Source organism: Centrocercus urophasianus, unplaced genomic scaffold, assembly GCF_019232065.1.
Source record: "Centrocercus urophasianus isolate 14NV4802_14NV808 unplaced genomic scaffold, USGS_Curo_1.0 seq_14, whole genome shotgun sequence".
Classification (NCBI taxonomy): domain Eukaryota; kingdom Metazoa; phylum Chordata; class Aves; order Galliformes; family Phasianidae; genus Centrocercus; species Centrocercus urophasianus.
The window spans coordinates 8,904,509-8,931,540 of NW_024884586.1; the positions used below are offsets into that span (position 1 = coordinate 8,904,509).

General features: G+C 40.9%; 1 protein-coding gene across 4 annotated transcripts in view; it reads right to left on the reverse strand.

The window, feature by feature from the left end:
* TSPAN4 (tetraspanin 4) overlaps nucleotides 1-27,032 on the reverse strand; it is a 393,641-nt gene that overhangs the window by 324,245 nt on the left and 42,364 nt on the right. For 3 of the 4 annotated variants that reach the window (XM_042814264.1, XM_042814266.1, XM_042814267.1), the window contains exon 2: nucleotides 8,108-8,201. The gene's annotated coding sequence lies outside the window, so the exon portion shown is untranslated. Of the gene's footprint in view, nucleotides 1-8,107; nucleotides 8,202-27,032 lie in introns of those variants that run through there. The other variant, XM_042814269.1, reaches the window with a different exon arrangement.

Genomic DNA, 27,032 nt, shown 5'->3' on the forward strand with positions numbered 1-27,032 from the left:
CCAGCTGAAGGGCCTTGGATGCCCCTTTACCACTCTCTTCTCAGGCTAAAAGCAATCTGCGCAGCAAAAGCAATCTGCGCAGCCCACAGCCCCTCTGCTCACTTGCAAGGGGTTTTCTGGAAGAAGCACAACCAGGACTGGTTACCACCTCCTCCTCATGCTACTCAGGACAAGAAGCTTCCTGCGTGCATGCTAGCATCTTTGAAGCATTAAATATCTCCTTTACATAGAGTAACACACCAACAGTACTGCGTATAAAGATAGCAGAGCTCTCACCAGCCTATAGCACAAGCTTTGTGTTCCCTTCCTCTTGAAGGGCTGGGCACAGCTAGCATGACATCTCTACAGAGGCAGGAATATTTGTTGATGCAGCAGTCATTTATTCCTCTTTGGGCTGAAATTAGGGACCTTCTTCGTGTTCTGGAATTGTATACTGCTTACATATCGTGAGCTGCTTGCTATTTAAAGCTCGTAAATGTTTCTGTGGTGCAAACAAATCAGTCTTATTCAGACTAAATTGTAAACAGAAGGCTGTTTCCTTGCACATGTTCAAAATTAAATATAGAGGGGGTTATGCTGATCTCTGAACTCAAACTAATCCAGACACTGACCACCAATCTTTGTCAAGGACAAATAGCTATGGGGACATTGCATCATAACCCAGAAGCAGTTAATTATTAAAACTGAGAGATTACTCCTACCAATGCAAGTCAAGACTCCAGAAACACGTGGAGTACGTGACAAACGGTCCATCTAAACTTCAATTTCAAATGCCTCTTTCTTTCCCTGCATTTTTCCAAGCTTCCACAGAGTATTAAAAAAAAAATAAGCTGGTACAGACATCAACTTCCTCCCTCTGAATTCATATAAATTATGAAATTGCACTTTTAAAGGACTATAGCAAGAGACTAGAAGAGAACTGCACAACGAACTTCAACATTACATTTGATATAGCAGAAAAATACATTTAAAAGCAGCAGCGCATTTTTTTCTGTCCCTAAAAGCATGAAGAAAGGAGCTGGAAGGGACTATAATTGTACATGTGAAAAATTATTCAAGGACAATAGGATGTACGACAAGTTATTTTAATGGCTGAGTTTGTGACAAAGGATGCCCAGAGCACAGGGATGGCTGCCATTTAAGAGAAGATGAATACATTTAGAGATGGGGTGCTTTCTTAGCATACATATCAGACAAATTGTATGTGTAGGCTAGTAAAGCAATCTATCAGGACAAGCACACAGGCATTTTCTAGAGGCAAAAGCTTGTAATTGTCTAAGAATTTAATTATTATAAATAAAATTATGATCACGGAAGTTAAATGCTTGGAAGTATTTTGCCAAAGTCATTTAGATGTGGACCAAAACTCTGAAAGAATAAGGAGGAATAAGCAATTCATTTTCTCATGCTGGGATTTTCATTAAAACCCTGAAGGTAGCTTATATCCATTAAAAAAATATAATAAAAAGACATAGGGTATCTACTTAATTTTAGGACAAATTAATGACTAGCAACCTAGGAAACTCTCAACTGTAAGAACTTTAAACTCAGCTATATATAGCATCACAGAATTGTTTGAGTTGCAAGGAATCTTTAAAAGCCATCTAGCTCAACTCGCCCGCAACGAACAAGGAAACCTACACTAGATCAGGTGCTCAGAACCCCATCCAGCCTGACCTTGAACATCTCCAGGGTCGGTCGAATACAGTTGGCTTTCTGGTCTGCAAGGGCACACTACTGGCTCACATTCAGCTTGCCAACCACAAGTACCACCAGGTTCTTTTCAGCAGGGCTGTGCTCCATCTGTACATCCCCAGCTTGTATTAAATATCAGGGGTTGCAGGTTCTCCCTGGACCCGCTGCTCAAGTCTGTTTAGGTGTCTCTGAATGGCATTCTGTCCCCCAGCTTGGTGTTATCTACAACTTGCTGAGGGTGCGCTTGATCTCACTACTGATGTCGTTGATGAAGATGTTAAAGAGCTCTGGTCCCAGTCCCGACCTCGAGGGACACCACTTGTCACACATCTCCACTCAGACATTGAGCCATTTGCCACCGTTCTCTGGGTACGATCACACAACCAGCCTCAGGTAGGTTTCAGGGGCAAACAGCTGATCTGCACTGGTCACTTGACTACCATCACTATAACTCCAACAGATAAGCAGTCAGAGAACATGTCACCACAAGCATTTGGGAAAGCACAGTCTCTCAGCTGGTCCAGAAATAGTGTCACTGCCCCTAGTTTAAAGGCAGATACAGGAAGCAACTGTGCAATTCACTCTCAGACAGGCAGAGAGCCCGCAGCGCAGCCAGGTAACAAACCCTGACTTTGTACATGGCAGATTGTGCCTTGCTCACAACCATATCCTGCTGTTCTTCCACGCCAGATGAAGGGGAATGGCACTACACGGAACAGTGGGAGAAATCCCTCAAATCTTCATGATATACAAACCCTGAAGGAATGCGCATTATAGAAAGATTTAGTTTGCTGGCATGAAATCAAACGCATAAGCCAAAGATTATTCACAAAGATCAAGACAACCTTCAAAGAAGTCAGAAATCCAGGGGGAGGTGAAGTATTTCCAAGTAGTTTCACTTTCCTCACACAAGCCAAGGAAGCTCAGAGAGGTCATAAATAATGGACTTTATTTTCATTCTTTGCATACATTCTTGCTGGTGCAGTGCCCAGTGTCATCCAGAGATGGAAGATAATAGTGAGCCATTTTTGGATACTGAAAGATAGCTTAAAAGGAACCTGTTCTTGAAATGCTCAGATTCTGATATTTAAAACCATTTAATTTACTGATTGCTTTACACAGTCTACAAGTAAAAGGGCACTTTCAAGAAAATTGGATTTCTGAACAATAAAAGACTCGAGTAAACTAACAAAGAAAGGCATTTCAAGATGCGCTGGCAAGATGTAGCCTATTCAAATTAAGGTACCTACTTAAACATCAAAGTAACCATTGACAGAACTGCCCTAAAGTGGAAGGAGTCCCATTACGGATATCTTCAAAGCAAGAGCAGAAGATCCCTCTCAAACACTGTGATCCAGCTTAAATCACAGTTGACATTTAGATGCTGAAACTAGCGGTATTGAAAGCAGACCTTTCCCACACACTCATTGTGAACAGTACTTGTCACACTATAATTCAGACATGATTAACTGAAATGATAATGTGTACAGAAGCGCTGCTAAGAATAAGAGGCCTATCTCATGAGAGCTTGGCTTGTTTAAATTGGTAGAACACAGCTTGACAAGAGACAAGATTGGTGCAAATAAACTGGGGGAGAAGAAGCAAGAAACAAAGAGCTGCTTAACCCATAGGGTGATCCTGGTGCAGCCGTGAGATAAGATAACCATGAACAGTTCTGTGCTAGAGATCAGAAAAAATCGAAGTATGGAGCAGTCGTTCTCTGCAGCAGCCTCCCAGTGGGAGAAGTGGAACACAAGAAGAAAGCAGGTAAGAGAATCTGAAAGTCTGATGAAAGGACTCCTGCCTCATGTTCATCTTCAGCAGCAGGGAGTCTTCCTTGGGACTGACGATTGGAAAGTCAGGTTGTCTTTTCCAGCTCTGAGCTCATGTATAGGATCCAGTAACAGCAGCAAGAGGAAAACTAGGAACCCTCTGATGTGGGGGAGAGGGGATAGACATGAAAGGATTTACGTTATTTCTACAGAAGATTTGGAGGCTGCATTTTTTAATAGGCACAACCTCTGTTCTTCACCAGTACTCCAGCAGAGCTGGAGGCATCCATCCCTGGAGGCATTCAAGGCCAGGCTGGATGTGGCTCTGGGCAGCCTGGTCTGGTCGTTGGCGATTCTGCACATAGCAGGGTGTCGAAACTGGATGATCATTGTGGTCCTTTTCAACCCAGGCCATTCTATGATTCAGGGCAGAACACACAACAGGATCGATACATGCCAAGAAGAAATTATTTAGGACGCAGTGCTGAGTAGCCTATACACTCACATAACATGAGCAGCTTTCCATTCTTACTTCACAGATTCTGTAGCAACAATCATTCAGCTCTCATTAATAGAGGGACGAGAAGCCTTCAACAACTACTGAAGAATAAGCATCAAAGCCCAGGAGATTCAAGGTAATCAAACAGCAGTGCTCTGCACTGACCAGACAGCACTGGCTACAAGGTTGTCAGTCAGTCTCAAAGGATTTGCACTTCTTTTTACAGATCAGATCTACAGGCCTCAGATTCAGCAACCCCTCACGTTCTACAGGAAAAATAATCACATTAAAAGTTAATGCTAAAGTCATATACTGGTAAGAAAAGTGCTAGTGCCTCTAAATCAGAAACTACTTACAACGAAACTATCAAAATACACATACTAAGACACAGGAGAGCTCAAATCCCCTCTCCATTACGTCCCTGTTAAAATGACTAGTTCTGGCCCTCACCTCCTACACTTAGTCTTGTTCCTCACCAAATATGCACTGGGATCTGATGGAGAAGATCTACCATTATTGCTTTAGCAACATCTAAATGCCCTGTATCTTGCAACACTAGGAGACATGAGAGAGTGAACTACCACCAAGCCACACCTTGGACACAGCAAACTAAGCCTTATCAGAGGTAACCAGAAAAAAAAAAAAAAAAAAAAAAAAAAAACCATGCATGGAGGAAGAAAACTCAGCAGAAATCATAAGCATTCCATAACTGCCTGGCTGTCCCAGAGGCCCTCACTCTCCCCTTCTGCACACAAAGCTTCCCTCTCTGGAAAACGTGAAGTGACTCAGAACTGTAATGTGTACTCAGAACTGTAATGCAAAAATGAAATTGTGTGCTGATGAACTCGAAACTGATTTAATGAAGCAATTCCACCCTTCCTTCCTCCCAACTCCACCTTCTCCTCTGAGTAAGACATTTGTTTGTGTTAATAAGGAGGAGAAAAAAAGGAAAGCTAAAAATAGTTCTTCTTGCTTTAAAGTTAAAGCTATGAATAAACAGGCTGAAACAGGAATGCAACTAATCTACCCTCCAAGTTCCTACGCTGCTTTCTTGTTCAGTTCTTCCAGACACGTTCATAAGGATCAAATATACAGAGTTATTTCTACAGAACAGCCCACTTCCCTCCATTTTCTAAGGTAGCTGGCTATGGAATGAAGAGGAACAGCTTATGAGACTGGACAAATCACAGACATAATGAAAGATTTTTTAACTGCCTGCATATTTTAGGATGCAAGGACACTGCCAGGAGTCCGAATTGAATAAAAAACTAAGAAAAAGTAAATGAAGAATAAATTCCTGATGCTTCCTTTATTGTGGAACAGAAATTACATTATCTGCTCAAATCCACCTTCCCATTAAAAAGCACTCACACTGTTATCCCTGCCTTAGGCCCAAGACACATCTCTCCCCTACAGTAATAAATGTCAACACTGGAAGAGTACGTGATCAGCCATCCTCTTCACCCTGGGCTGGGAGCCAAAGCATGGCTGGTGTGTATCTCTGCAGCACAGAGCCAAACATATTTCTTTATTCTGTTCCGTACATCACATCATCAACAAGTAAGCAGATCAAGCCCCAGGGAGCATCCTTGCAACCTCAACATGTAAGCTCTAACTTGATTTTACACCCCATTCCTTTTCACACCAGTGAGGTTCAAGTAATGCCATAAGAGTCCTTTCTGCCGTCCCAGCAATGTAGACTGAAGCCGCTTGGCAGAGTTGCCTTTCATTTCTGTATTCCCAGTTTCCTGTAGCACGAAGCATCACAGCATGCTGCCATAGATACTGCTATGGCATCCGATATAAGTTGCATTAAAAAAAACTAAAATTAGAAGAAAAAAAACTCACCAAGAAACCAAACATCTCTGGAAGGAGAAAGGAAATGGCCGGCTTTCATCTCAGAGTTCAGAGGGAATGCTTTATAGCTGTCAATCCTATCAAGATCCTACTCATCGACACACCAGGGATAGCATCTATTTTGAGATAGGCTGTGCAGCTATGAAACAATCAGTCTCAGAAAAGAGTGGCGACATTTGGAAAGCAAAGGTGAAAGTCTTTCCCACAAACCCAATGTATAGCCAATGCATGACAGCCAGACCAGCTGAGTTAAGCTGACATGAGGACACAAGTATCCCAATACAGCCACATTAACATGACCCTGCGAGCTGTTTGCATCCTTTGGTGTCCCAGGTGAAGTGAATATTCTCACAGGCGGAGGCGAGATACACCTGGCACTCAGACGAGGACAGTAGATGTCAGGATGCCATATTGACACCTCAACATCACCAGCATGGTATGCAACCTTTCCTTCACTTCCCATCCATACACAGTCCTCATCTTTCATTATGAAAAGTAAAAAAAAGGGAACAATCATGTGCAGCCTCAGTGACAAGATTATGCTTCTTTTAGCAAGGGCAAAGTTCATTTGCAGGTATTCTCAAAGGAGAATACAGAAATTGAACTTCCCAAAGCCTATCAATTTCTTGCAATTAAAGCACTTACTTCTGCATTGTGTTAAATCAGAAATAAAAAGGAGCCAAGCTAATCACCTGATATAATATCAGAGTTCCATATCACACCAGCAGTAACTCCACTGCTCTTCCTCACAGAATAAGTACAGGAACTTGAAGAGCTGATTTTTTTTAATCACAATGATCAGGAAAAATAGCTTTAATCAAGGTGCACCATGGCCTTGATCAATATTCTTAATACATTAAATATGCATCTTAGAGGACATTTGCAGCACTAGAAGCAGTCTTCCAGTTGAGCAGCTGCATTTCCTTTGACTCTGCTTAATTTCCAACTACTTTTGATTAAAAAAATTATTTTCACTCAATATTCAATTTCTGATAATTATTCTTCACTATATACACTACAAACTGGCTCCATCCTTTCAAAGCAACAAAAGCTCACTACACAATGCATTTTTTTCAGTTTCTATATCTTATGTAATTTATGCACCAGCAGTATTTACAGAGGCTAGCAATACACATTGTATTCAATTCTCTTTCCTACATCCTTTTCAAGATCATGGGGCCTTTCCTTTTAAAATGTTATTTCCTCCTGCTGTTGTCATTATTTCTCAAGAAAACCAGTTTTCTGAGCACCCAACATATGCCACCTCAATACTCAGTAGTATTTAGTAGTAGTATTTAATCGCACAAGTGTCCTATGCTCCCTCAAGCACTTACCTTTTTTTGTTGTTGTTTTTCGTTGAGTCCTCATGTTTTCCTTAGAACAAACATTTGCACAGGCCTAGATTTACTCCTGCCCTTCTCTGTGTGCAGACAGATTCCCCATATAAGGTACAAAACCAGAGATGGCTTTGCAAACAATTGTTCTGTCATTTTAAGCAGTACAAAATATCAAAAGAAATCACCTGAGTCTGCTCTACTGAGTTACTGACAGAAGGGAATTATTGACAAAAGCATCACAGAGAAATTATGCGGACATTCAGAGATCACTGGTAGGACTAGAGAAGCATTTTCTTTACAGTGTTTTGTTTAGGTAGAAGTCAAAAATTTTTACTCCACTATTTTTAATATTTGGTATCCAAATAGCATTGAATTAGCCAGCTCTCTTACAACCCTGGAAAAAAAAGAAAAAAAAACAGCCTCTCATTTCAAGAGTACACCTAACAACAAATTCAGAAAGACCACAGCACTAAGACGCCCTCTCCTTTCTCCTGTCTCTGCCTATGACTACCAGCTAACAACACTATGATGTGTTTGCTTCTGGCACTTGGAACTAGCAGAGTAGTTCAATTTCCATTGGCTAAGCAACAATTTCTCTCCTTTCATTTAAAGAAGTTTTTCCTTCAGAAACTGTTTGCAGGAACAGAATACTGTATTCAATTCTCATCTTGGTCAGCGGATGAATAACCAGAATAATCAAAGTATATGGTCATCTGTCAACAGCATACCCAAGCCATGCTACAAGGTGTGCAGGTAGCCACAGAAGTACCGCAAATCCAGTCTGAGGAGGACAAGTGTTGTATACCCATTTGGCTTGGAATTGGTAAATCAGTTTCTTTTTTGTGACAGTAAAGTAAATGAACAAGTTTTAGAGAATAAGATTATTTTCACAGACTACAGTTCATAAATCTTCACTGGGGAAAATATAGTATGTAGGAGAAACTCACTGTGACTGGTGGTTTTACAGATGATACAGACGGTGCAATTGGAAGTAGCGTTTGATCTTCCACACCAATAATGGCCAGCCCTTCAAGGATGCCTCTGCAAGAGACAAAACAACACATTTATGAGTAAAACAGGCAGGCAGTGATAAGGAGTCACATCAGGAGCACTTTTCATTCCAGGATTACAGCTGCCTACTTCACAATGCTGTTCCCCTCCCCCTGTGTACTTCCTCACACACTCTTCAGCCTCAATCAAGTTTATCAAGAAAATGAAGCCTCAAGTCACCAAATACTGACTGACTTATTGGACATTTCTTCAAAGTTTGAAACTCTGGCAAAACATTTGCCCTAATCAATGGGGGTGGCTTATGCTGCAAATGACCACAAATAAAAGGCATCTTCCAAATGGGAATACTAAAATTCCACTAAATCATGCTGCACAGAGAAGAACACCAACACCACACAGGGTTATAGCTTATACTCAAATACTCAGTAGTGCTCAAACGCAACATCAGTGGTTCAGTGTGACCTCTGAAAGTAGGCAGTGAGGTCTGCAGTATAGACAGATTTCTTAAAAATAAAAGTCTTTCCTCATCCATTGCAGCTTTATCACAGCACATGATGAATTACACTCCTGTTTTGTGCCACAGCAATTTTGATGTATATTAAATGTTAAGTTTGGAACTGCAGAGATTTTTTAGCTAAGCACAATGCAGCACCTCTGTAACCTACTTAAGGTTAAAACCCAGCTCCTATAAACACACTGACATCCCTCCTGACAAAGACAGCAATTTTTTTCCCCCATGTTTCAAAGACATTTGGTCTGTAGACCAACTGTGACTGGTTTGTTAGCGTGACTCGTGAAACTAAATAAAACAGAGAATCCTAGATCTCACTACCGCAGGTGCTGAATGCCACTATCTTCCTGATGGTCTAGAAATCCAGCTTAACAGAAAGCAAGCTATATCTTTGGTATGTGCAGGAACATTGCTGTCTGACATTTCACTGCCACATAAATCAAGCAGTCCCCAGAGGAGCATCATTAATGCATTCCCTGGATGCTGCCTTATTTTGGTTTGAGTTTTTGTTGTTTGTTTTCCCTCTCCAATCTCCCTTCCTTCTCCCTCTAAAGAAAAAAAGAAAAATAACCCATAAAGAATGAAGGAAGTGGATATCAAGCGTTTCTTGAGGAAAGCTGCCTGACAATTTTTAGATTACAAATATTTTTTTAAACTTGACAAATACCAGAAGCAACATCACCTTATAAGGCAAAAGACAGCTGAAAGCTAAATCCTTATAAGCCAGACTGACTCACAGCAGCAAAGATTCTTCCTAGAAAAACAAATCCAATCATCAAGCAAGAGCAAGTTAGAAGCTGAAGTAATAAGGATACCAACGAATCCCTCTTTCCCCATTACTACAGTGGGCTGGTGTTAACTGATTCAACAGGCATGCCAAGCTACTATGAATGATAAAACATGCTAGACAGACTACTGACCTGGCCCAGTCTGACCATTCATTAGAATACCTAGTGTGATGCTACACTAAGATCACAAGCACAGGCGTACAAGATCACATCTTGCCCCCATCTTTTTGTTCCACAGAAATGCAGGAATAAGTACAGAAGCTGTATCTCTATTACAGTCACACGCGCTTTCAACACAGTCTATGACCAGCTCTGGAGTTAAGGCAGCAAAGGTGCAGAAGCACAGACCAACACTGTCTCCAATAAGCCCACGTGGTCACACAAAACTTAGTACCACCAACTTTCATCACTCCTGTTAAACAGTGTCATTGAAAACCAGGTCATGTAAGAGTACTCAGCCTCTAACCCTGCCTCCTCAGAGAGGTTGCTGATGCCATCAGAAGTACAGTAACATTAATCAGAGAGGTTGGTCTCAGTACATTCCATGTAAATTTACTTCTCCAACCTAGAAAACATTCAAAATTTTCCTCTGAATGGACCCATTACTGCACACACAGCCCTTAACCCACCCAAGGCATGAGCCCAGGTAGCTGTAGTTTCAGCAAAGGCTCAGCACCACAAGCAGACAAGCAGAGAGACCAGGGCTCCATTTCCCTCCTCTCAGCCAGCAACCCACTGTATGTGGGATTCCAGGCAAGACATTTTGTCTGCCCTATCTCCACTTTCATTATCAGGTCAGTTTCTTTTTTTTTTTTTTTTTTTCCTTTTTTTTTTTTTTGGCTCCAGGGATAATCCAGGGATCATCTTTTACAAGATGTTTATTTATTATGTGTTGCTGAGTACAACGGGGCCTCAAAGCTTTACATAAATAATAAGAGGAGTGTCAGCTGCAGTATAACTCCGATTAGTACAATACTGGTCCCTTCCTAAGCCAGCTATACCAGACATCCTCTCCAGAAACCAGAGGCACGTGTTTAATCTCTCTGTCCAGGCCTTTGTTAAATGCTTCCTGGCTCTCTGATGTGCACCACGCAACCTGCAGTCCATCTAAAGGGAAAAGTCTGACAACTCCCAAGTGTTCAGGAGATTTCTTCAGGCTCAATTCACACGTTCTTAAGTGAGGAAATTACAGCTTTGCAGGAGAGGCTGAATCAAGTCCTAATGCTCAAATTCAAACTGTCTGATTAAAGACCTGCCACAGGCAGCTCAGCTTTCTAGGATCTGGGACACACTCAGCTAGGCAAGAGCCCTGCTGCTCTCCGGTTTTCTTACTTTGAAACACTCTTACATTTTCGTGCTCTTCCCTGGGCATTGCTTTGAGTTACTGTCAGACACAGAAGTCCAGATGACTCTGTTATGAGTCAAGGAGGGCTGTTTCCTGATGGCTGTGTTTCTAGAAACTAGGCTTCTTGGCTGATGTGCAGAGATACAGTACATCTTTTTGTTGATTCCCTAATGCTGTCCTGAGTTCATTGGCAGTTCGGAGAAGCCAAGTAACAAAAGATGCTAACATTACTTCAGTTTGCATTTTTCTGAGCCTAATGAGCACGTTCTACCATGCCACTGCTTTCACTCTCCCTCTACATCTCAAGGGAAGACCCATAATCTGGCAATTGCCCAGCTGCTCCCACTGGGGCAGCAGTTGTGAGAAACAGAACCATTGCCAATGCATTGAGGGCCTTACAAAATAGTAAACGCTTTGTTACTTGGCTCTTCCCAGGCGAGTATGACACACTGACTTTTTTTTCCCTTGTGTCTAGATCTAGATATTGCCAGGAAGAGCATGGAAGGGAAATTTCTGATTTCTGTCACAAAGGCACACAGGACATACACAGGCAAAGCAAGCCAGCTTCCATGTCCTGAGGGGAACATGCACAAACTTCTCGTGCCACACAGATGAAGGCAGCAACTTCAATCAATAGTAAGAGGCAGTTCCCAGTCTCTGCCCTTTCAACTTCTGCAGCTATACTGGGATGCTTTCAGCCTGTACTCTTGCTCATAACACAAAGAAACAAGCAAACAACCAACAACCAACCAACAAACAAAAAAAACCCAGCTATTTTGTGAAGTCCTACTACACACATGAGGCTATGGGAAATATCTTCTAAAGCAGATATGAACACTGCTTGCTTTTCGTTTTTAAGAGAAAATTAACAGAAATAAGTGTTGGAAAGTCTCACCCCTTCACTACTACCTACTGCAAATATTTGCAATTTTTTACCCCCACACAACTCTTCCTCAAACAAAAACTTCACTTGGCACCTTGGTATAGTTCTGTTTGGAATCTCCTCCTTCAATTCCTTTTGCTTGAAGCAAGGCACCTCCTGAGCCTCACAAAAGACCACAGTTTGCATCCTTCCCCCATACTCGTGCCCGGCACTGTGTACACAAAAACCAGCAAAGCTCACAGATAAGCACTGTGTCTGTTCAAGTTTCAACATGTAAATTAACCCCCCTAAAAACCTCCTACCTGTTGGGTATTTGTTTGCTTTGTTTTAATCTATAGAGAGATTATATTTTACATGTAAATATATAAAAATATATAACTACATATTAAAAAATTAAATATTGATACTTCAGCCTCACAGCAGGTTGAGAACAAGAGCCCAAACTCAGCCACAGGAAGCTAAGGAAAGTCTGGAAGCTTCTAAGGAAGCTCCTTACATCAGCATTAACCTTGACAATTGTATTCCTACATCTGCTTCTCTCATTACCAAGGGCTCCGGATTGATTTTGTTCTTCAGAGTTGCTCTTTACAAGGTCCATAATATCTGCCTGTAACATACTTGCATCTCAGTTTCCTTGAGTAAACACTATATTTGATGAAGCTCCAGCTCATATCTACATCCCCAATGCCAAGAGACAGCACAGAGCTGCAAACATTACTGATGAACTGTGATCCTGTACATACTCTTTTGAGATCTATGCACAACTAAAGAAATTTCTTCTCCATCCAAGATTAAAGCCCCAGGGGATATTCTTCTTTCACCTTTGCTTTACTCAATGACAGTTACAGAACCTAGTAAACAGACAAGAAATCCTGTTTATTCAGAAGCAGCTGACTCAGAGTACAGCTACACGGCCGGCCAACTGCCAGATATTTTACCTCTTTCTGCTCTATTGTATGCCTCACTGTAACACTAGATGGACACTTTCCAGCACTGTATTAAGCAACATAACCATGTGTCACATGTTTAATCTTTTAGCAGCATTCCCAGATAAAATTACATGGCCTGGAATATTCATTTGAAAAGGTTTTAAGTATTTTCATTCTGTTTGTGTTAGCAAAGGCATCTGTGCTCAGTGCTTAGCACTGAAAGCTGAAAGATCAGTGATCCTTGTTTTCTGTTCCCCTGTCACAGTCTGATCCATGAGAAAGTTTCCTTCTCCCCAGGTATAGAGCAGAAGGATGAGGCTTTAAGTTCTTACATGCATTGGGCTCTCCAGATGGAGTCAGCATTGAACAATCCATCCCATGGCCAGGATGTGACCTGAGAAGGCCAGTTTATCTTTAAGTAGGCAAACCTACACGGGAGGCAAAAGAGTAGCAGATTCCTCAACATTTTTGTATAGAGTGTAACTTCAAGAAACCTAAAGCTATCTGCGCTGTTATAATTAAATGAGTTGCTGTGGGACCAGAAATTGCTAATGACCATAAAGTAAAGTAAAACATGAAATCCAGCGTGTTGTGCTGGATCATTTATTGAGGTTCCCAGACTTGGCTGTTGTTCTTTCCTCCCTAGGCTTGTACAAGCGTGGCTATGGAGCTGTGAGCATCCAGAGGGAACAGCACCAAACCAAAAGGGCTGCTTGTGACACGAAGCCATCCAGCCTCAACCACCACAGGGCACGTTATGACCCACATGAGCAGCAGCTCTCCTTCTGTGCTGACTGTTCATTCATAATTCAGGCACTATTATAACACACGCTAATAATAAATCAGCTGCAGTGATAGCAAATATACCCAAGTGATTAAAAGCCCAAAATGTAAAACCTTGGCTACGATCAGAAATTTAAAACTTGGTTTTTGGTTTTACTAGAATTGGAGTATTGGTGGGTTTGGATGTTTTTAAAATTTTATGTCAAGTTGCTCTGGGAAGAAAATTGAAACCCGATTGAAATGTGCAAAAAAACATCACCTTAACTAACTTTATTACCTGAACTACCCCAGTCCTGATAGCTCAGTAGGAGAAGAAAGTTCACCCAAACAGATTTTACACATGCAATTGTATTTAAAAGCAGTTCCCTCTACAGTGAAAGAAAGCAAGGAAATGTGGCTGACTCTCTCATTCCAGTACAGCTCTCACATTCCTTGGCTTCATTTTTCTTCAGTCCCCCTATGGCCCAAGCTGTACAGCATTTTCAACTCCCAATCCATCTCATAATGCAAGTTGCTCATGGCACAACTGAAACTGCTGAAAAACCTGAATGACAAGTATTGTCCCTATACCTGCAGAATAGGCTGTTGCTTTCACCAGTTGTCCTAATACTGTGGTAAACTCTTTTTCCAGACTATTAAGCTATTGATTTCCTGTGGTTCAAGCACTTACTTTCCCTTTAAAGCCCTAGCCAAACCTACACTGGTTCATAATTTTTAATTCAACTGCTATTAAATAGAGAAAATTTAAGTCTTAATTTGACTTGCTATTATTTCAAATTCACCATTAAGTGGGTTTCTTTTCAGATAATGAATTTAATTTCATATATACTCACACACAAATAGAGACGCAGCACTGTTTAAATACATCCATTTCAATGCATGCTCTGTCATCTCAAAACTGTTCCAGGGCTACAGAAACACAGGATGTTTATTAAAAACATGACAGGTGTTCAGCTTCTAAAATACACTAGACAGAGCCAGCTGTCTCTCACTTGTCTTTAACTAGATATCCTAAGTATTTCCAAAGGACGTATTCCAGTTCCTAGAGATACTTCTCTTCTAGTATCACAGTACTCCATACACTTGTCCCTGCCATCCTTATGAGCACGAGGAGGGCTATCCATCCTACACTGTAAAGAGTATGGACCCAGGACACTAGGAGGAAGGAAAACCAGCAACAGCAGGATGCTTCCCATTGCCCAGGCAAAGAGCAAGGTACAGGAATGCTCTGAACAAGGCTAACGCAGCACTGCCAGAGCAACTTGACAGCCTGTTAGCTAAGGGTCCTGGGTTACACCATGCCCTCTCAGCAGCCCAGTTAGAATTGCAGCACAACACTGAGTCTCACTAACACATCAAGCTGCCCTGGGATAAACCACAACATATCATATAGGAAGGCACAAGTGACCTTTCCAAGCAGTCTGCCGCAGAGCTGAACCAAGCCCCCCCACAATGCTCCCATACACCCCCAGCCCAGTGAGGAGCAGCAGTCATGTAAATGCCATCCCACAATAGCACCCTGAGCAAATCCTCAACAGCACCCATGAAGGAGTAAGGAAAACATAAAAAGAAGCCAACGTAGGTAAAGGAAATTTTAATGGCAACAACAGCAGTTTATATGTCATTTAATTCCCTAACCCAATCAATCAAGTGAAGCACTTAAGAACACAGCACTGTAAGTTGCTTATTGCTTAGATTTCTGCAAAGTATTTCCTCTTCTTTCCTTTCCTCCTCTTTTTGTACTTAAAAAAAAAAAAAAAAAAAACAATAAAAAAGCTAGTGACTGAGAATGACTGGTATCTTCACGTATCCACAGCAACAAAACTAAGACACATCTTGCTCCCAGAAAGATCTCCACAGCGATGAACTACAAGACAATTTTTACCATGGTATTTCCAGAGAGGAAAAAACACCCATCCTATCTTTGCCCTTTGTGGTAACTTCACAGAGCTGCAACAAAACATCCCCAGTTTTGAGGCAAGTCTAGATATCTTTTGCTTTCCTAAACCAATCATCCAAACCACACAAACCAAATAAAAGATTTCCATGTCATGCTGTAACAATTCCCTTTGCTCTGATCTTCCACCTGGACACAGAGAAAGCAGATCTGGCCACACGGCCCTGTACTGGCAGCACAATATAGCAACAGCTATGAGCACATCAGCCAGCTATTACAAACTAACATGCCCTTGCTGGACCAGCATCAAAACTCAGTGCAGCAATGGCAGGCACTTAGCAAATGAAGAGCTGCTGTGCAGTAACTTAAAAGCACTGATATTTGGCAAATGGAGTCAGCACCGAACATGAATGTGTCAGCAGGTAAAGCAGAGCAGAACTTAAATCTATCTCGATAGGACAGCAGCACTCACACCATCCACAGCTCTTCATCTCAACAAGTGAAGCTGTTTTCTGAAAGCCTTACTGCTGGAATTCTCTAGATGATATCAGGCCTGAGTCTCTTTCTGGAGGATGAGCATTCATGTTCAGCTTGGTTCCAGCAAAATCCTCTTAAACATACACTTTACCTCCTCTTGTCATGGTGCACTCTCAGGACTGCAGAAGGATAAGGAGGAGAAGGGTGGAGAAGTTGTGAAGACCTGCAAAAATTTAGTCACCTTAGGCAACACTTTCAAACACACAGTCCCACTGACAAGACAAGAGAGTCAATATAATGAAAGTTTATTTGAGTCCATACAGAAGTCACTCACCTTTCAGGCATGATCAGTTTCCAAAGCATATTTGTTTGCAAAGCTTAGAAAGCATCTAAGCCAGTAGCTAGATGTTAGGTAGCTATAATAAAGATGCTAAAGTTATACACTGTGCTGTAGTGTCACTGCTGCCTCAACTATCTACCATCTGGAGGATGAGCTGCTTTAATGTGATATTTCCACTGAGCCCTAGAAAAACCAAATGCATATCTTGAAGAATCAAGATAGTTTTCTATGTTTGTTTTAAGTACTAGTGTAGAAACAAAGATTTAAAACACTGCAAGTCAATCTTTCGTATCTATTTTATACTCAGAGACCTTAAATGGCTTAGAAATCAGCATTATCTTAATGATTTTTGAAAGTTTTGTGCCAGGTCAGTTATAGTAACACCTCACTGCACTAGTATTACCTAAATCAACCTGGAAACAGATGTAGTTCTTTATCTTCCCCTCCTGATTTCCGTTACACAGGCAAGTCAATATAAACAAAACACAGTCCTCACTCCTCTGCACCTCAGTACTCACATACAATGATGATAATACTGCATGTAATTGTTCCATCTTGGGACCAAAAATCTGCCTTTTGATAGATATTGGCAGAGATTATTTCTATTGTTTATTATATCCAACTATGGAAAATTGTGTTTTTGCTTGTGCCGCACCAGGCAGTACATCATACAAATAATTATTGCTTGTACTTGAAAACAGGGGAAAACAGAAATACATATATGTAAAGAGCAAGATAGAGACAAGACAGTGACAAGATAGCATCCATCTCAAAGATTCAAGAATTGAGTACAAAAAAAATAAAAAGAAGAAAAAAAGAAAATCCACACTTTAAGCATTACATTTCAGTTTCCTTCTGCCTTGGGGTTTGCCACAATTACACATGACTTGGTCAAGTAGACTAAATGCTACAAGTGGAAATTAAACTGCAGGGATAACAACTGCTCACTGACTATTGGTATTTTAACAGCCCTACAGCTAACCAACACACTCTTGTTAGAATCATACCAGGCCTACAAATTAATCACAAAGTCCTTCCTTAATTCTCTCCAGCAGTTTCTGCCAATTGCTTTCACTCTTCTGACTTCATATTATTCCAACATAGTCTAAGACAGCTCTCTAGTTTGAGATTCATACACATTCATAATCATTTTGTCTAGTTGGTGCCGTACTCTTGCTGATGCCAATCCATTGCATGTATTGCTCTAATGAAAACAAAAGGCCTCAAACACTTTTAAGAATTTTATGAGGTGCTGTATGGAAGCTACACGAAGTCAAGTCACTCAGCACACTCCCCACTGAATCAAAAACAAGTGCCAAACACACAGACTGCAGAGGATGAAACTGATACCTCAAGTAAGACATTTATGCGTCATATAATATACATTGCTTTCTTGACAAAAGCATAAAGGAAAAGATAAGCTTCACTGCGCCAGCAGTTGAAGCTCAATAAAACAATCTATTCTTCTGCCTCACCCAGAAGCCAAGCAGGTTCGTTATGAAAAGGCCTGTTCACAGAACACTGTAAGCACCACCAATGCACCGGGGCTGCCTGAAGCCCCTGAATGAGTTGGTCCCTGCCCTGAGCAGATGGTCAGCCAAAGTATGTATTTAATCTTCAGCTATGAGAAACGCTGCTGTTGCTACCTGTGGTGAGATTATAACTCAGAAATCTGCTGTGGCTGTGTCAAAACTTTCTATCATTTAAGCTATAAGCAAACTCCTGCTACGAAGATAACATGCTGTTGCTTCTGGTCTGCTTTAACATTATACAGCCTGTGGGAGATGAGGCAGGGGGACAATACCTCACAGCAGGCTGAGAACAAGAGCCGAAAGTCAGCCACAGGAAGCTGAGGAAAGCCTGGCTGAAAGAAAGTAGTTCCTCACTATGAACAGGCTGTGAAGTATAAGTTGCTAAAAGTTGCTTAAGAAACAAATTCAAGCTAGGAAATACAAGTTGTTTCTCATCTCTGTTCTGTGCCATGTCATAATATTCCCAGCACCAAGCCAGGTGTGCAATTTCATCTCTAGTCAACACGAATCCAGTCAGCAGTTCCACACTAGTTCTTTTCTATATCTTAGTCTGTCAATGTAAGTTACTTTTATCAATCACTACCTATTCCCAGTTTCCTCTACTTCCCTGCAAATATGATTAAGAAACCTGCAATTGCATTTCAGTTTCTGATACAAGGAACTGGTAATATATTTTCCAAGACCTGAATATATACATAGCCATGCCCCTCCTGCACTGTGGGCTTGGAGGAAAATGCAAATACTGGTGAAATTAAGGAGTAGAAGTGAGGGAAGAGAGTCTCAAAGTGGAATTCATTCTCCTTCCATCAAAGAAAGCACTTTCCTCTGGAGATTCACCTCCCTAATTCAGGCTACCAAGCAACCAGGTACCTTGGGCACCCCCTCAGCGCTGCTGTGCCCGCTAGGATACAGGATCTCAAGTAGGGTCGGAATGCATGGACTTCCCTCCAGTTCCATGAAGCCAGGCCCATTTATAACGATTAATGATCTGGCTCAAGATATCCAAGGAAAGTAACACATTCATTAACTATCCTAAACAGCAGGATATTACAGTAAATTATGACAGCTGCTGTGTCAAGCTTTTCAAAACTTTTCTTTATAGCTTTAAATACAACTGGCACAGGGGGTATCTTTTTCTAAGAAAAAAATAATCCGTAGATCAGTATTCTGCACTCACAGTCCAGCCACCCTAAGTGCCCATAATGGTGTTACTTGTCAGCACTTACGAAGCAGCAGCACACAGTGCAAAGGCTTTGCTAACACCAATTCACATGTACAGCTTTTAGTCAAAGTAAATTCAGAAACATTTTCCTTCTCTCATCATTCCCAAAGCCTGACATTCTCCATGAACCAATGAGATCTCATTTATACCTTCATAATGCTGTCTCTGAAAATATGTGAACAAAGGCACAGCCTGAATTCACGAGGTAACCTAAAAAAAAGTTATGTACATCCTTTGAAAACATCTGAAATTCTAAATACTTAAAAATACCCTTATATTCCTCCAAAATTGATACCCATAAAGTGCCACTTCAGATCTCCACACCTTCCAATCTCCTCCATGCCCTTGCTGTACCTACTGTAACACAGCCAGTGGCACAAGGGAGCAGAAATGGCAACACAGCATGGGCCCCTTCCCCCCCGTATGCTTGCTACCATTAGTGCAAAGCACACCATCCCTGCCTCAAAAACATCACAGCTTATACAGGAAAGCTTAGGAGAAAACAGAAAATGATTTGTTGGCTAAAAGTCTTGCTCATAATCACAGAAGATGTTTAAAGCTAAAGAAAGAACTGAGCTCATGCATCTTTTGTTACTATCGCTCCAAGACTGTTCTCCCCTTTTAAGAGCAGAGTACCAGTCCTCCTTACTGTGCAAAAAAGGTCAGGAAGGATTTTGGCTGTAGACCTAGATTTTCTCTCTCACTCATTCTCCCTCGACCTGAAAGCAAACAATCATGTTTGCCTGGACTTCACAACTTGAATGCACAGGCAAATGTCACCCACATAAATGGTTATAGCTCAATCTGCAACAGATGAGGCGTGCCCAGTGCATACTGGTACTAACAGTTCTCTGGAGTACTGTAAGAAATTCCCACACAAAGACATCCCAGAGGAGCTCCAGGCTCATTTGCTCAACCTTCTGCCTTCTGAATTAATGGATTTGAACTGCACATCAATACATGACACCTTAGGCACCTGTAATAAAGAGGATTTGCAAAGATAATTCCTGCAGATCCATTTCTCCTAAATTCCTTCAGTTGTGTAAGATAAAATAAACTAACAATCTAAAGGTCCAGTGAAGGAGGAAAAAAACAGGTAACAAATGAAATAATACACATGAAAGCAAAGCAGGAGGAATAAAGCAAAATAAGCAAAGATCATCCTGTATTTATTCACCCACTGAAGCTACCTGAAGGCAATACAAGGTTGATACCTTTTTAAGGAGTAACAATAGAAACCTAAACACACAGGGCTGCACACCACCGCTTAGAACATGGAACATGTCCAGAGAAAGGCAATGAAACTGGTGAGGGGTCTGGAGCACAAATCTAAAGAGGAGCAGCTGAGGGAGCTGGGATTGTCTAGTTTGGAGAAGAGGAAGCTCAGAGAAGACCTTATTGCTCTCTACGACTTCCTGAAGGGAGGCTGTGATGAGGAGGGGTTTGGCCTCTTCCCCCAGGCAACAAACAGGACCCGAGGAAATGGCCACAAGTTGTACCAGAGGAGGTTTAGGTTGGACATAAGGAAGAACTATTTCTCTCAGAGAGTGGTCAGGACTGCAATGGCTGCCCAGGGAGGTGGTGGAGTTGCCATCCCTGGCAGTGTTCAAGAGGTGTCTGGATGAGGAGCTACAAGATACTGTTTAGAGGCTTGTGATAGCAATGGTGGTGGGAGGACTGGACTAGATGATCTTGAAGGTCATTTCCAAACTTGCGATTCTATGATTAATAAGGAAGGTCACAGCATGCAACAAGAGGCTGGTCTCACCAGCTCAGGACAACTCTTCTTTTGCCAAAGCACAACAGCACCTTTATAAGATCAGTGCAGTGGTTCACTCTCACTCTGCTCTAACTCCTTCAGAGAGCTTTTTTGACATTTTTTCATATATATATATATATATATATATGTGTGTGTGTGTATATATATGTTTTTTTTTTTTAAGAGGCTTTGTTGGAGAAGCAGTGCACATACCCCAAGTCACTAACTGCAGGCAGCTTTCATCCTATAGGTCTACCCTCACATTAACAGCTCCAGTTTAAAAGCCAGAGTACAGAGAGAGGAAGCATTAATTGCAAACTCAACCTCCTCCCACCTCTCACTTACTGAATTGAGCTGTAGTTACATTGGTTAGCAGCATTTGTCAAGGGATTAATACAGAAACAAGGGTATTTTTGGCTTCCTTATTGAGTAACAAGAATATTTTCAGAACAAACACACCCTTTCCCTGTGCAGCCTGTAAGCTGCACCCAACGGCAGAGATGACCAGCATGTACAGAGTCCCTCCTCCTCATAGGAAAAGTCACAAGAATGAATTAAAAAGGGTACCAATGAGTTGGAAGAACAGTCCTTTCATGAAAGCATCAATATGTTTAAATAAAGATACTTAACAACAAACAGCTGGACTTCCCTTCAGCTAAGAAATCAGCATTGCTTAATCAAAGTAGTCCTTCTACACGGACTGAGCCAGTCCATTTACCAAAAAGTAATATTTTACTGAAATAGTTCACTGAAAAAAATCACTAGGGCTATAATTGCAGAATATGAATAGCTGATATTGGCATCAATTGTGCTCCTTCTACTACAGGATAAAGCTAAAGCAGTACATTTATACTCCTCTAGCAGGGACAATAAATATTATATATTCAACAAAAGGAGCTCCCATCCCCTGATCACAGATGTAATCACTGTTGCATGTTGTGAGATATTCCCATGGCCAGGTGAGTGAATGTTAGCGTGGATGAGTACAGATTGATTCCACAAAATGAAGAAGCCATCAGGGAAGAGAAGGCACAGTTTACCCTCTGGCTCCTGCTTTCTTTTTAAGGAGCACACAACTTTGGAGATCTTGCTGCAATGTACATTTTGTGAGGCTAGAAGTAATTCCATTATAGATTTCTCTCTCAGTTCAGCTAACACTTCTTTTGTGAGATCTGTAAGTGAAGTTTCCATAAGGTCAAAATTGCCATTTAACCCTCTGGAGACTCAACTGGTCTTCTCAAGCAGTTTAATAGCTATAACCCTCCTGAAAACATTTCAGTTGCGTAGGTGGCTCCTCAGACACCCCCTGCATCATAAATACATCTGCCAGCCCTGCAGACAGCATCAGGCACATGTTATACAGCATAGTCACCAAGTGACATTTTCCTGTTGTTGAGTACATGGGCTACAAGAACACATGTGAAGAGTAACATCCATCCTTTAATGATGAGCAAAACACAGGCCAGCAAAGAACCCTGGCCTTCTTATGAGCTGGTCTGCTTCTGTGACAATATCCATAAAGCTGTTATCTTTGCTCGCACTGTGTATCACAGCACATCTTCCAAGCCTTTTGCAGGCTCCAGCACCATTCTTCTGAGCATGACTAGCTCTCCTTGGAGCACCAAAAAGGATCTCAACAAAACACTCACCTCAAGGAGAGGCAAAACTCTGGAATTCCAGTAATTGAAGTCATTCTCTGGGTAACAAGATCTCTATATTCTTTATTTGGGGTGCAGCATGCTCAAATGAGTCTAGCTTCTCACAAAGACCAGTCCTCAATCCACAATACTTTAAACAATATATGAATATATTCATATCGTCTCATGGTTCGTCAATTTACACAGCTTCTTGGTAATGCTAAATTGTGTGAACAGACTGGACCATCAAAACAGCCAGTCTGAACCACACACTGCAACAAGTTCAATTGTGCTTAGGTACAGCTAAGGAGATCACATCGACACAGCCAGGAGAGACCAAGACAAGGCAGTTCAACGGGTACTTTCATCTCAGACAAGTAAGATGCTACTGTCTTCCATCTACCTGCTGTTTCCTCTGTCATTTTGAAGCCAGCATTCAGAACTAGCAGTAAGGTGGATAACCCTGGAAAAAAAAATCTGGTGCAAGGAAAACTATAAGAAAAAAAAAAAAAAACCACAGTCACAGGCAAGAGGATGTTGGGACCATTCCTACTGCAGTATTCTAAACATACTTTGCAAAAGTACTGTAGATCCTTTACAAACAAACCCTGGAACTACAGTCAAAGTATATCATCAAGTACCGCACAGCAAGCCCTGGAGAGCACAGCAAAATTTCAAATAAGGCTCTTACACCTAGGATCACACACACCTACAACTTACACATGAAAAATGATTGTAACCTCTCCTGTTCAGAGGTCACAATCCAGGCATGCAAACACCAAAGTATTTAGTGAGGTCAGGAGAGATATTATGATCTACACAAAGCATTAATTCAGATTCAAAGCTGGTGTTAGGCTGTGTTTTTGCCACTAGTTGAGGCTTCAAAAAAGAAAACCCACATGCTTTCAAATTCTGTCTTAGGGAACTTGTCAAGAATTTTTTAACAGTTTAATGAAAATTTAAATGAGTCAAGCTTTTTAACCAGCAGTCCTATCAGAACTCCTTTTATCAATACCATTAACTATTAGACAGTGTAGCAACTGTAAAACAATAGCCTAATCATGATTAATTCTTCTGGCATTTATGGCAACAACGTGATCTTGATGGACTCATTTAGCATTCATGGTGTCATTGATCATTAATTCAGCTAAAGAATTTCCCTTTACAACTCAACATTAAACATGGAAATCGATAATTATAATCTTGAAGCATTACTGATTTCTCCTACCCTAAATATTACACTTTAGATGTAAGAAAATAGGACTACTGAATGGATAAAATGGGAACGACATGAAAAAGCTGTTTTACCTCAGCCTAGGAATGCTGTGCAAATATAAGATGGAATAGAGACCTCCAGAAATGGAGCAGTACAAGGTGCTTTTGTGTATTACCTCCTATTAAAGTCACTGCATGAAAAGCTCTGCGTACAAGAAAAGTTTCTCTCTGGTGTGGCCTCAGCATAGTTTTCACTTCTCCCTATACACCTTAAAGCCTGAAAACACAAATCAGCTTCTCTCAAGCCTATTTGGCTGTAGAGTATTTCAAGATCTAGGTACCTCAAAATCTTAATCAGCAAGGAGAGTTAAGTGCTCTCATCTCACTTAACTCTGCTGACTGCAGGAGAATGTACTAGAAAGCCATTTCCTCACTCAGCTAATTCATCTTCCCAGCATGGCCATGCAAGAGGGGAATAGTGCACTATTGACAGGCACTGATGCACTGGCTTTTAATGTTGACTTCATAGATCTTGTCAAACTGAAGCTGTGACAGAGGCATCTGTTATTCCTTGTACTAAAACACAAACAAGGTCCTCATTACACCATGGGATACAGAGTAGTTTATTTCTTTAAAGCAAAACTTCACACTGCTTTAAATACTTAATCCCCTATAAAAATAGCCTCTTTAAAATTGTTTGTTTTAAAAATAAGAATTAAGGTACAGCCTAGTTTTCCCATATTAAACTTTGGCCATTCAAAGAACTTTTTAAATATTCCTGACAACAATGCCCTCCCAAAATTTCAGTATTAGAAAGTTCTTTTTTCAAGTTGTCCACATAACAGGGCTGTCTGAGGTCAACTCAAACTTTATAAATATAGCACAGTGTCAAGTACTGCTTTCAGTAAGTACCAAAGAATAAATCTCTTATTCACATTTTTCCTCAAATGTCAATATTTCACTTGCAATACAAACTGAGAGTTGAAATAGGACATTTTATTTCTCTTACCAGCACTATAATTACAAACAAGATGGAAAAGTCAGAAATCTACTTGTTCTAAAAGCCTAAAATGCCATAGGACCTGTCTTTCCTTTAGATCTGTGCCTAGCTGCATCTTTCACTGTCAGAATATTTGTTTTGTAAGTCAAGCTCCCAGTGACCAGAAATAATCAAGGGCTCTATTTAAAAATATCATTACTTTATATGCAGGACACACACTGAGAAAAAAAAAAAAAAAAAAAAAAAAAAGAAAAATCAGCCTTCCTTCTAACACCCTTTTGCGATCTGCATTTAAAATATAAAAGTTTTTGTGCATTAATGATAGGGAGGGTGAAGCAGCAGTGCTTTTAGTTTCATTTTAACGTACGTTACTGTATGGGCGTCATTTCAGGCTCTATTCTAATCTCCAGCTATAGCAGCCAACAAAAGAATTGCATGTTTTTCTCCCCCATTTAGCTAAATTTAAAGGAATTGTTGAAATTTTCTCCTTTCCAGCACAGATGACAGTCACCACTGTGGATCTGCTGCTCTGGATTCAATCATTACCCCTCTTCACAATGCAGCCACACGTTCTGTGTTATAACAAAGCACAGCCAAGGGTTCCTAAAAGCTTGTATACTTTTTTTCTTTTCTAAACACAATCACGCAGTCACCCCATGGTTGCATAACTAGGCACAAATCAAGTCTGCTTCCCCTTGATTTCCCTGCTGCAACTAAAATTCCACAGCATTCCCAGCCTAGACACCAAGAGACGAAGAAACAAATTCAACATCTCAAAATCATGGAAAACAAGCTAAATCTAGTCTTGATAATAATGGGCAATAAACAGTAAACGGCCTCCCATCCTGCAAAGAGTTTGACTTGATAGATGCCAGCGATTTGGCAACTTCTTTTGTTACCACAGATCTCCACTAGGTTGGGACTGCTGCTGACCTATTGAGAAATACATAATTAGCACCACATGCTCCACAGTGTTCTGCAATATAAATCGAGCAAAAACAGAAAAACGAGAGCTATAGAGACAGCTAAATAGATGCCAACATAAGCATTTCGGCTTATGTTATAGTAAGACATGCAGCAACCCATGCTCCTTTTGCTAGCTTTGGGGAGCCTCTACCACTAACTAATGTAGCTGAAGAAAATTACCAATAGCAAACCTACCTCCCGATTGCAGTAGAGCATCCCCATCTTTACAGGAACCCTGACTTCCAACTAGATTCAAATACACAAGCCTGTGCTCTTGCAGGTCACATGCAGAATGCGTGTACTACAAACATATTATAGGGGCAACGTTTAAAGTCTTCCCATAAACAAGATAGGTAGCATAAGAGCAACAGAGGATCCCATTTCCAAAATGCATTAAAAGTTTTAGGAAGCAGTACTGCAGGTGAGGCCTAACCAGCGCAGAGCAGAGGATCACCTCCCTCACTATGCTGCTCACTATGCTTTTGATGCTGCCCTGGATATGGTTGGCTTTCTGGACTGCAAGGGCACATTGCTAGCTCACATCCAGCTTCCCAAGCGCCAGTATCCCCAGGTCTTTTTGGCAGGACTGCTCTCAATCCTTTCATCCCCCAACTTGTATTGGTAATGAGGGTTGCTTCAACTCAGCTGCAAGATCTTGCATTTGGATTTACTGAAGCTCATGAGGTTTGAGGGCTGTGTGGCAAGCAGTTATCAGAGAAGAGCTGATCGGAGAAAATCAGCTGAGAATTTATTGAAATACCACACCACTCTCAAAAAGAAAAAACAGGCAAAAAAAACCAAAACAGATCTGAGTTGTCTCCATACGTCTATTTCATGTAGCCTTTTTCCCTCTCACCATCAAGCTACGCTTACTGCCACTTGCAATCAGACAGATTTTTGCAACCTGGTTGCAGCCTTTTGAGTGCCAAGCTGCAGTCCCACCTTGCACAACAATTTAAAACAAGCGGTCTCACCAAAGGCTCCTTCCACGGCCTAACATAAAGCTCATTAGAGGGACTAGTCAATGAAAAAATGCAAAGTTTCATCATTTTTTCCCAAAGCTGTCAAAATAACCTGTCACAGACTAACAGAGAAGAGCCAGCACTGGATACTAAAGAACCATTAGACGATAACGGAAGTAAAGAAAGAAACATATACTGCATTATCACAGAAAAAGAGAGAACTTAAAAAATACAAGAAGCTAAAGCATCACTAAATTCAGTCTCCAAAGGTCCCTCTCTTCAATTATCTAAGGCATACTGTAGACTAAAAATGCATTACTAGTTAACGTTAGCTGACTCAGGGTAATTTTGCTTTACATAAGGAGCACCCAAAAGACATGATAGAGCAAATGTCAGGAACAAAATTAGTAATGCATAGTACAAATTTCAGTGACAATTACTTCCCAGCAGTCATTTCATCATTTGCAACATTCTATTGCATCGGGTTAATAGCTATTTTTCTTTGTTACATAAAGACAATCCTGCAGAATGAAAAAAAAAAAAAAAGAAAAAAAAAGGAATAAAGGAATAAAGTAACAGACTAACTGGTTCTCAGAGTGAAACTTAATTGGCAGA